Here is an 11390-nt window from a genome sequence, read left to right on the forward strand (position 1 = left end):
GCGGAGAGACAAAAAAAAAATTGGCCTTGCCTTAACTCAGTTATGTCTGGGTGTGCGTACTGAGACATACGGTTAATCTTATTGTTTAGCTTGTCGTTTTCTCTACGGTGACATCTTTATCCATTCGCTTCGTACATCTGAGTGTTTAGGCTTGTTTCTTACTTATCTTCTTGTTATGGTTAGATTAAAGACTAGAGATTTTGAAAGTGTAACGCATTTGTTTTGAAAGTGCGCCCCTTCTATATATACGATGCAACGCCGGCTCCTCCGGTGATGCAACGCCGGCGTTTGCTTCAGTCTCTCTGACTCGCTTTCCATATCTGCCGACGAATTCCACCGTGCCGCCCCTTCTATATATAGGATGCAACGCCGTCTCGTCCGACGATGCAACGCCGTCAACGCCGATGCAAAGCCGGCGCTTGCTAGGCAACGGCTCAGCTCACGGTTTCACCGGCTCTTCCTCTGACGTCATGCCAGATTGCACGGCGAGCGGCGCTACCTGCTCCGGCGGTTGCTAGGCAACGGCTCAGCTCGCGGTGCAGCCGCCGACCACAGCGAAACGGCGAGAATGCGGCCAATGTAGCTCTCGCTACAAAACAAAGGAACTAACTACGATGTATTTACTAGAGCAGCGCTGCCGGAGACCAAGATGGTAACCAGCTCGTGCCATGCCCAGGTGCCCAATTTTGTCTTCCTTTGCGCAATGTCTCATAAGCACCTGTTGTATCGCAACACAGCCCCCGGCGGGAAAGCGCCGTCATGGTGCAGTTGCATATCGGTCGCTAGCACATAGTTGTGGGGCTTGAGTCTGGCGGCGTAGACGGTATCACTGGTGGTCGGAGCAATGGACCTTGCAAGTCTGGCTGGGTCGATTTCGTAGGTGACATCAGTCATTTGGGAAACACGTGATATGGGCCTTTTTATTAAAGCAGGAGTCTCTCGAAAAGGTCTACTCAGCGGGAAGGCGTCCAAAGGTGCACTAGGGCGCCCGCCGAAAAGTGAAGTTCACGCGGCGACCGAGGTCGTACCGATGCGTCTGCTTTTCGTGTGACACTGAGAGGTCATCGCACGCAAGTTGTCGAGCGTGGTGGGCGCGAACAATGGCATCACCGGTATATTCACTTGTCGATGTCGTTATCGACGGAAGCAAAGTGTCCACCGAAAGAGTGGGTTCACGACCATGCAAGAAGTAGAACTGGGAATAAAGGACAGCGTCATGAGGGTAAGAGGTATAGGCGCAGCTAATGCAGGGTAGAGAGAGGTCCCACTAGCTCTGATCGGCTGAAACGTATTTGGCCGACATGTCTATAAGAGTCCGGTTCAATCACTCGTTCAACCTGTTGGTTTATGGATGGTAGGAGGTGCTAAGCTGATGTTGGATCGCGCAGACGCGCATGATGTCATAAGTTACCTTGAATAAGGAGGTGCGGCCTCGGTCTGTGAGCATTTGACGGGAGGCTTCATGCATCAAAATGACGTCACGTAGCAGGAAATCTGCCACATCCGTAGCGCAGCTGGTTGGGAGAGCGCGCATAATCGCGTATCTGGTCACGTAGTCAACAGCGACAGCAACCCACTTATTCCGCAACGTACATGCCAGAAAAGGGTCCGGGAGGTGAAAGCCGACAGGAGCAAACGGCTCTACCGGGATTTTAAGTGGCTGCAGGTACTCAGCGGGAAGCAGGGACGGTTTCTTGTGCCGCTGAGACGACTCACAAGCTGCGATGTAACGTCGCACACAACGTGCAAAACCAGGCCCGAATAAGCGGCAGCGTACTCTGTCGTAAGTAGAGACACGCCGAGATATCCAGTGGTGGGCGCGTCATGAAGTTCCTTGAGGACGGTCGCCAGGAGGTGCGTTGGAATGAGAGGGAGGTGATCGGTACCTTCGGAATTAACATTACGACTGTACAATGTGCCATCCCGGACAATGAGAGGCGCAAGGAAGCCTTGTCGGGCGCGGACTCAAATTGATGGATAAGCACTGTGAGTGAGGCATTACAATGTTTCTCGCTGGCGATACGGAGGAGCTTTGACACGGATAAACACAAGCGGCATTCTCGATGTCAGGTACGTCAGAGCTGTCGACGGGTTATAGCGACAAACTATCCGCGTCTTGGTTTAGGCATCTGGACTTGTAAGTCACAGATTATAATAAACATTTCGAGCCTCAAAGCCCCTCGACCAAGCCGGACCGTGGGATCTTTGAGAGAGGAAAGCCAGCAAAGAACACGGTGGTGGGTTCGTATGGAAAAGGGACGCCCGTAAAGGGAAGGACGGAACTTGGCAAGAGCCCAGACAATAGCAAGGCATTCCCGTTAAATAATTGAATAGTTGCGCTCTGGTGGTGAGAGGAGGCGGCTAACGTAAGCAATAACGTCATCTTGGTAACGCTTACACTGGGTTAAGACAGCGCCGACACCATGACCACTGACGGGGTGTACGCAATTCTGTATCTACATTAGGGTCGAACTGGGCGACGATCAATGTTGAGGTCAACTGCGTGATGAGCCGAAAGAAGACGGCGGCTGTGGAGGTCCCCATGAGAAGGGTGCGCCATTCTTTAAATGGTCGGTGAGAGGTCGAGCAATAGCGGAAAAATTTCGGACATAGCGGTGGAAGTAAAGCACAGCCCAACAAAACTGCGAACGTCTGTAGCTGACTTTGGAACCGGGAAGTCTCAGATGACACGAATTTTCTATGGACCAAGTTGCACTCCGGAAGCGTCCGACAAGATGGCCCAAAACCATAATTTGGCGGTGGCGGAAACGGCACTTCGATGAGTTGAGTTCAAACGTGGCCTAATGAAAAATGTATGTTTGAGAGACGTTCAACGGGAGTGTCAAAATGTTGGTAAAAGAGAAAAATTACTGAGGTTTAGCTTTGGGTAACCTTGGTTGAAGCGAAAGCTTCACTGCCCTGGCTAGGCCCATGGTCGAGCTGTGGCCGAGGTGTGGTTTCGCAATGATATACAGACATGCTTACAATGAATGCACTGTTTATTCATCATTTTTTATGCCTATGAAGATACTGCGGTGATCAGTAATGTAGTGAGACTTGGTTGCGACTCGCAGCCGGCCCAACTCTACTCGGGCAACGGCGGCAACGGCTCCTTTCAGGGCTCCGTAAAGGCCCAAATATAGTTCGACGTAGCGTGACCGCGCGCACACATTATGTCACGTTGGCGAGAACAACGGCTATTGATCCTTTTCGCGGCGATCCCATGGGCGCTGCCATGTTTGATCACGTGGTGACGCGTCCAATGCTTGCCTCAACTGCCTCCGTTGCCTCCTTGTTTACAATGGAAGTGTATGACGCCGCGCGGCTTAGAAAACTTCTGTTTTGGAAGATATCGTAGACGGTGACTGCAGGTGGACGGCACGAAGCTTTCATCACAGCTTCAGAGAACATGCGAATGCGCTTTCGGAGGTGATTTCGGAGGATCAGCTTCGACCATTCGTGCGCCATCGGTGTAGTCCGTCATTTAATGTGCGTATGTAGTGCGCATATATTCAAGTGTGCGCCCGTTCACTTATTCTTGATACGTCGACGATAGAGCGGGCGTAAGTTTTCCTGCCATTTGGGATAGATGTGTACAGATAACGTGTGTCCAAATGGCGCAAGCGGCGTATATGGTGCTTGTTAAATATGGTGCTTGTTAAAAAGTGGGGTTAAATATGTGTTCCAAGCTATCCCAACATTCCGCTCATGAATTGAATCAGGATTAGTGTGTTTTGCTTTTTGTTCGTTATTGGCAAATATTTTGAAGCAGCGGCTTGTCAGTTTCTGACTCAGTGAAGTTCATCGGTGCGGCCACTATCTGATTATTTTCTGCCTAATCACTCGCGGGTGTGCCCAGTTCCGATAGACTTGTTCTTTCTGCGCACAAGGCTTGAGACGTAGCTGTTTTGTACATTGTAATACCTTGTAGCAAATATATTTTACCGCTAGTAACTCGCTTACTCTTGTGGACCATCACGAAACATTCAGCTTCGACCATTCGTGCGCCATCGGTGTAGGCCGTCATTTAATGTGCGTATGTAGTGCGCATATATTCAAGTGTGCGCCCGTTCACTTATTCTTGATACGTCGACGATAGAGCGGGCGTAAGTTTCCTGTCATTTGGGATAGATGTGTACAGATAACGTGCGTGAACACTTACTATGACAGGAAGCGGCGCTACTGCCTTTCTCATTGTTTAACGAGCGTTACTCATTCTTGCCGCCGTTCCCGGGCTGAGGCCCTTTCTTTGAAGGTCAGCGATACAATGCTGGCGGCTAAGCAAATTTCTGGCATCCTCGAGGAAATCCGTACATCTCGAATGCCATAACACGTTCGGACAGTTGCAGCCGCGGTCCGCGAACTTGGCCGCACAGATTCATTACATTCCTCAACATTCCAGCTCCTATTGTTTGCCAGCCAGCTACTGCACACGTCTTCAATCCACATGATTCAATCTAGCGTGATTGGAGCACAGTGCGCTAGCGAAAACTCAGTTGCATTTCCCGACAGCTGATCGCACAGAAGCAAGGTAGAAGGCAGTAATGGTTCGTATTCGTTGCGCGGTCGCCTGAGGATACGTATGGCCCGCCACCGTAAGCGCCATCTCGTTTCTCTAGAACAAACTGCGCCGCGAAAAGGGTCAATAGTTTCTGCGAAAAGGGCCAACGTAACCGGACGTGCGGCCAATGTGCTCCGAGGCGCTCGGCGTCTGATGATGCTCGCCCGCGTGCCGATGGGCTACCAAATGCGCCTTAATGCTCTCTTGTATTTTGACCTCTACCTTTCAAGGTGAAAACTGTTGAGTCGCCGATGGCTGCCCGAGGTAGCGTAATGAAGCTTCGCTTCAATAACGTCGTGAAGGTAGCACAGGCACGTCGACCATTTGAACGCTAAAGCAAGGTGTCCATCATGTGCTCATACGTGGCCGGCAAGTTACATAATCCAAAGGGCATAACTTTGAACTGGAAAAGACCCTTGGGCGTTATAGATGCGCTCTTTTCCCTCTGTAGGGTCCATACCATCGAGGGTGATCTGCCAGTATCCAGATCGAAGGTCAATAGAGAAGTAGCTGGCACCATAGAGGTAGTAAAGGGCGTCGTCGATTCGCGGCAGCCTATACACGTCTTCCTTTGTCCCTTTATTAAGATGGCGGTAATCCACAAAGAAGCACTACGTCCCGTCCTTCTTAACCAACACTACCGGTTACGCCCACGGACTCGAAGACGGCCTGAATTATGTTTTATATAGCATTTTGTTTATCTCAGTTTCAATTACCTAGCGTTCTGATAGAGATACGCCATATGTTCTACAGTGAATAGGAGCAGCATCGCCAATAATAATACTATGTTTGACAGCAAGCGTATGTCCCTAAGAGGCGATTGTCAAGCGAAAGCATCCATGTAGGAAGACAAAACACGGTAGAGGCATTCGGCTTGTGCAGGTAAGAGGTCCGTCGCGATCTTTTTCTGAATATTGGGATCGGCACAGGAGCCAGACTTTCGAGACCTGGTAGCACAGACGAAGCGGCCTGCGAAAAAGCCGCCGCGTGACGGTCATCTAAAGGCTTAAGTTTGGCGAGGCAAATTGCTTGAGACACATTTGCTTCGTTTGACCGAATTTTGCGACAAGAATGCAAGTCCGGTAGGGCGTGATAGCGAGAACTGTGTGAGATACGGTGACATCACACTGCAGTGCGATGGCGGGCAGCGGAGTGATGAGATACTGTCCATCAGGAATGGTAGGCGAAGACGACAGCTCGATATATGATAATAATTTGGGCGGCAGTCGAACGAAGCTGGTGAGCTTAAGAGGCTAGGGTTGTATCACAAGTATCCGAAAGAATCGGCAGTACTAGGCTGATGGTGCAGGTGCTGATGGTGCAGGTGCTGGTGGAGCAGTCTATAAAATCTGAATGTTCCGAGAGAAAATCGAGGCCGCGAATAAGGTCCTGCAATCATGGGCAATCACGGTAAAAATCTCAGAACTGTGGTGGCCGCCGATGCTAATGCGGGTTGTACACATACCAGCTACAGGAACAGTACGGCCGTACGCGACGTGGTCGACGCATGTGGTTAAAGGAGTAACGAGCTTTCCGATTCTTTGTCGGAAGGCAGCGCTCGTAATGGAGAGGTGAGCACCCGTGTAGATCAGCGCAGTGACAGCAGTGCCTTCAATACCCTTGTCGGGAACCGAGGGGTCGCAACGGAGCGCCAGAGCAAGAGCAGCAGCTCAGCAGGTTTTCAGAACGGACTAGCGCGTGCTGTGCTTGCGCCGTAAGCAAGCGCCGCCCAACTTTATTGTCGTCGTAATTCGTAGCCGGCCCCAAGGCACCGGCCAAGAGCGCAGACCTAAGCGTCCCCGCTTAGCAGCGTCGGTGGGCGCTACATGGCCCCCGCCAAGACGGGACGGCGAAATGTGCTCGCGTCGACGAGGCAGAGAAGAAGCTGTCTTAGCTTCAAGCAGATCGACGGGTGCACCGGCGACTTCCACGAAGCACTCCTTGGGAGGCGCTCGACGTAGGCCGGTTTGAGGTGGTCTAACGAAACGACATCTTCGCGACCGTTGAATAGGATGGTGGCGGACTCCCGAGTTTTGTGGAGGACACGGTACGGTCTGTCGTGGGATCGAGTAGAGACGCGCCTTTAAAGCGTCTCGTCTGAGGAACACGTGGGACGAAGAAGCAAGGTCCGGGTGCACAAAGATGCTGTGGTCCGATGATCGAGGCGGTACGGGGCGCAGTTGCTGAATGCAGTTCTGTAGGCGTTGGAGGTACTGTAGAGGCTGGGTTGAGGGGGCCGAAGGAACGAACAAGTCTCCAGGAAGCCGCAAGGGGGCGCCGCAGACGAGTTCGGCCGCTTAACAGCCAAGGTCGCAACGAAGGACGGCAAGTAGGCCGAGAAGGACCGTAGGAAGGTGGTCGACCAGTGGTCGCGTTCAGGCGCGCAGTGAGGGCAGCCTTGAGGTGGCGATGGAGCCGCTCAACCACGCCGTTGGCACAGGGTGATATGCAGTCATACGGCAGTGCTTAGTGCCAAGCACGCGGCTGGGCGAAGTGAAGGACGTGCAGTCAAATTTCCGGCCGCAATCCGTTGTCACACTGCTGGGGCAGCCGAAGTGGGAAACCCGTGCTGAAACGAAGGCTTTGGCGACCGTTTCCGCAGGGATAGCCGGAAAGAGCATGGCTTCGGGCCAACGGGTGAAGCGGTCAATCATTGTTAGAATGTAGCGGCCGTTGTGAGAGTGAGGAAGTGGTCCAACCCAATCAAGATGACGTGGTCAAAGCGGCACCCAGGTGGCAAGAACGACTGCGTGGGAGTCTTCGTGTGGCGGGTCATTTTAGTGGTCTGGCATGCCAGGCACAAGCGTAGCCACTGGCGAACATCGGTGTTAATGCTTGGCCAACATACCGCTGTGTAACGAGGCGCTGCGTGGCTCTGATACTGGGATGGCAGAAGTCATGAAGTGACTGGAATACCACACGACGGAACGCAGCTGGAATGAAGGGCCGAGGTGGACCGCTGACATGTCGCACCAGTTGGAGCCAGGCAAGAACGGGTGAGGAACGAGTTGTAGACGGAGGAACGGGAATGGTCACGCAGTGCTTGCAACTCGGCGTCTTCTAACTGCGCACGAGCTAGACCTTCCTAATCCACAGTCGTTGTAGAAGTGCCAAGGGAGGTGATGCGTGAAAATGCATCCGCTGCCTGGTTGTCTGTGCCTTTGATGTGCCGAATATCCGTTGTGAACTCCGATATATAGGCCAGTTGACGAAGTTCACGTTTGACGTACTTAGAAGAGTTTGTACGGAAGACATACACCAGAGGCTTATGATTCGTTAGAATAAAATGGCTGGCCCTCCAAGAAGGGTCGGAAGTGCTGGATGGTGGTGTAGATGGCGAGCAGCTCGCGGCCAAAAACGCTGCAGCGAGTCTCGGCAGGTTGGAGCTTCCGGGAGAAGAAACCCAGTGGGCGCCACTCGGAGTTGTTTGATTTTCTACTTGAGAACAGCGCCGATGACCACACTGGAATCATGCACCATGATGCGGGTTGGGACGTTAGTCCTCGGGTGGAGGAGAAGTACTGCATCGGCGACGGCTTGTTTAGCAGCCCTGAAAGCAGCTTCAGCTTCGGGATACCAGAAAATTGCGGATGAGGAGCCCTTGGTCGTGCGAAGAAGGCCAGACAGTGGGTGTAGAAGCTAAGCGCAGTGTGGCATAAAACGTCGGGAGAATTCACTAGCCGAGGACTCACGCAGCTGGCGTAGGGTAGTGTTCTGGGAAGTATTTCATGGCCTGGACGTAAGAGGACAACGGACGAATTCCCAGCGCCGAGATGTGGTTTCCCAGAAACTCGTGCTCGGAAGACCCAAATACGCATTTCTGGGAGTTGACAACAAGGGAAAATTGTTGAAGGCGTTGAAAGAGCTCCCGGAGTGACGCTCGTGACCTTGTAGATTGGGACTCGCGACGAGGATGTCGTGGATGTAGGAAAATACAGCCGGGAGCCGTGCGTTACCTCGGCGACTAATCGCTGGAATGTTGAGCTGCGTTGCGTAACCCAAAGGGCATGCGCACATGCACAAACAGGCCGAAGGGTGTAGTAATGGCTGTCTTCGGGATATCGGCAGGCTCAACGGGCATTTGGTGATAGGCCTTGACAAGGTCCACTTTACTAAAGATTTTGCATCCTACCAAATGGCCTGTGAAATCTTGGATGTGTGGGAGGGGATAGCTATCGTGGACCCTGTGAGCGTTGAGCGCCTGGTATTCACCGCACGGACGCCAGTCACCCGGTTCTCTCTTGGGCACCAGCTGGAGTGGGGAGGCCCAACTGTTGACGAAAGGCGAATAATACCTAGCAGGAGCATGTGCTTGAATTCCCGTTTAGCAATGGCCAGACGCTCACCGAAGAGGCGGCGCAGACGGGCTGTGATGGTGGACCACGCGTGACAATGTGGTGGTGTGACGCTGTGCTTGGGTGCTGATTTAAATTGCAGAGCGTCGTCACTTCAGGGAAATCTTCGAGAATTCGAGCGTACGGGCATGATGGATCAGAGTGCGGATGCCAGTGGGAGCGACAGTCGACAGGATGGTCGAGATGGAGAGGCGCGTCTTGCTGTCATCAGGCGATTGCAGCGCATGCTGTCGTCGAGATCGAAATTGGTCAGAAGTCGGAGCAGAGGATAGGCTAATGGTCGTCGGCCACGATGAAGGCCCACCGGAACGTGCGCCGCAGGCCAAGGTCGGAAGTGAGGGACCGCAGACCATACGTGGCGATGGAGGTGAAGTTTGCCGCGCTGAGCGTAGGTCCAGGTGGCTTAGAAACGCAGTCAGGCTTGGAGGATGGCAGTACAGTGACCTCGGCACCCGTGTCTACAAAGAACCGCAGTCCGGAAATGCGATCCATGACTATGAAGGCGACCGGGTTGTAAGGTGAGATCACGTGCCGCTGTCAGTGATATCGCGGTGCGTTTCTCGACCATTCGCATGGGACTTCCACCGACGGGCGCGGGGCTGGAAAGTGCGATGATACCAGCAGATAGGCTAGCGTCGAGGACTGCCAGAGCCGTCGGGAAGAGGGCTGTGGTTGGACATGAGGTCGACGAGCTCGCCGTTTCCATCGACGCTCTCCATCGACGCCGTTTCCATCGACCAGCGCGGCATCTGGTAATGGTGGGACGTCCGAAGAGCGTCGACGGAAACGGCGTGCTGGTCGATCCGGGACTCTAAGCGGGCCATGATTGAGGACTGTGACGTTGAAGAGAGGGCGGCGACTGAAGGAGAAGTCACGTCGTGGACGCGATCAGCGAGCTGGGCGCGGCGGTCGAGGTCAAGTCCTTTTAGCGGCCAAGACAAGGCGGGTGGACAGTGGTGAGTGCTGGAGGAACAGCTCCCTCAACAGCGCACCGTTTATTCGACGTTGCTTGTGCCCAGGAGCTGTCGCATTCAGTTTAGCAGCTGGGAAGGGCGGCGATCTCCAAGGTCCTCGGAGGTGAGCGGGCTGGAGGCGCTAGCTCTCAGACGCCGTGGTGCGTTATAAATACTCGTTCAGTTGCTGGTATGGGCATCACTCAAAGGTGCAGCGATAACGTCCGCCACTTCTTGAGCCACCTCAAGGGACAGGTTGCAAAGTAAGTGGCGAAACCGCGAAGCCTCCGAGGTGATGTTGTGCAGATCGAAGATGGCTTCCAAATGGTCGAACCAAACCTGCGGGTTCTTGCGCCAGAGCGTGGGCAGGTGAGCTGTAGAGCTGCGACGTCCCGCACCGCGAGGTAGTGTCAGGTGGAAGGTTACCTGAAGGCGGGAGGTTGCTGCGGTTGGTCTGCGCTTAGGCTGAGTCACCACTGTCGGGAACCGAGGGGTTGCAGCGGAGCGCCAGAACGAGAGCAGCAGCTCAGCAGGTTTTCTTAACGGACTAGCGCGTGCCGTGCTTGCGCCGTTAGCACGCGCCGCCCAACATTATTGTCATCGTCATTCGCAGCCGGCCCCAAGGCGCCAGACAAGAGCGCCGACCTAAGCTTCCCCGCTCAGCAGCGTCAGCGGGTGCTACACCCTTTATTATGCGGGCCTTTTGTCAGTTTCAGACATCTCGTGAGCTTAGGGCAAAAAGCCAAGACGTCTTGAACGTATGAGACTCGGAGATCTGTGGCGCTATGAGCAGGTAGAGATCGCCGAACAGTTCGTGCAGTTTTCCTTGAAAAACATCCCAGCTTGGTATTTCTTATTCCTGTGTTCAGTACTTCACGCGTGAGGTTCCGCTCAGGTAGAAAACTACTCTCACCTCGGTGCAAAGTGAAAGGGCGTGAACGCAGGTTATAAGTAGTAGTGGGTGAATATCTGATGTTTCGAATACCAATGAAATCTTATAACCTATTCGAAGAGAAACTCCTCGGTATTCCGAATGTATAAAACTAACGATATCTTTCACAAACACATACGGAAAAGTCTAGCCACTGTTCTGCGTACGCTAAACGAAGCAACGGAAATTTTCACTAAGGAAAAAAAATACTGAACTGTCGAAACAATGCAGAAAAATTCATAGCCCTTTCACTGCTGTGAAGATTGATGCAGTGAAGCTGTCACTATGGTGTGTCGCTCAGTGAATTTATATGTTATCATTATTGACTATATTAAGCGTCTTCAGCATGTTCGTCGGAGAGCGAGCACACCGGTTCCATGTTTTCGGCCGGCGCGATCGCCAAGTAGTGCGTTTGCGGTGCCAAGTCCGCCCCATGGTCATAGACTAGCGTATCAGCCACAGCGCTCATAGCCGCGGCACATTGCACGGCTGCTTCAGCATAGAGCACTGCACGGGCTCGGGCTTGCCCGAAAGCCCGGGCCCGGCCCGGCCCGGAGCAGCTTTTTCACGGGCTCGGGCCGGTCGGGCAC

This window comes from Dermacentor silvarum, chromosome 7 (assembly GCF_013339745.2).
Source record: "Dermacentor silvarum isolate Dsil-2018 chromosome 7, BIME_Dsil_1.4, whole genome shotgun sequence".
In the NCBI taxonomy this organism is placed as follows: domain Eukaryota; kingdom Metazoa; phylum Arthropoda; class Arachnida; order Ixodida; family Ixodidae; genus Dermacentor; species Dermacentor silvarum.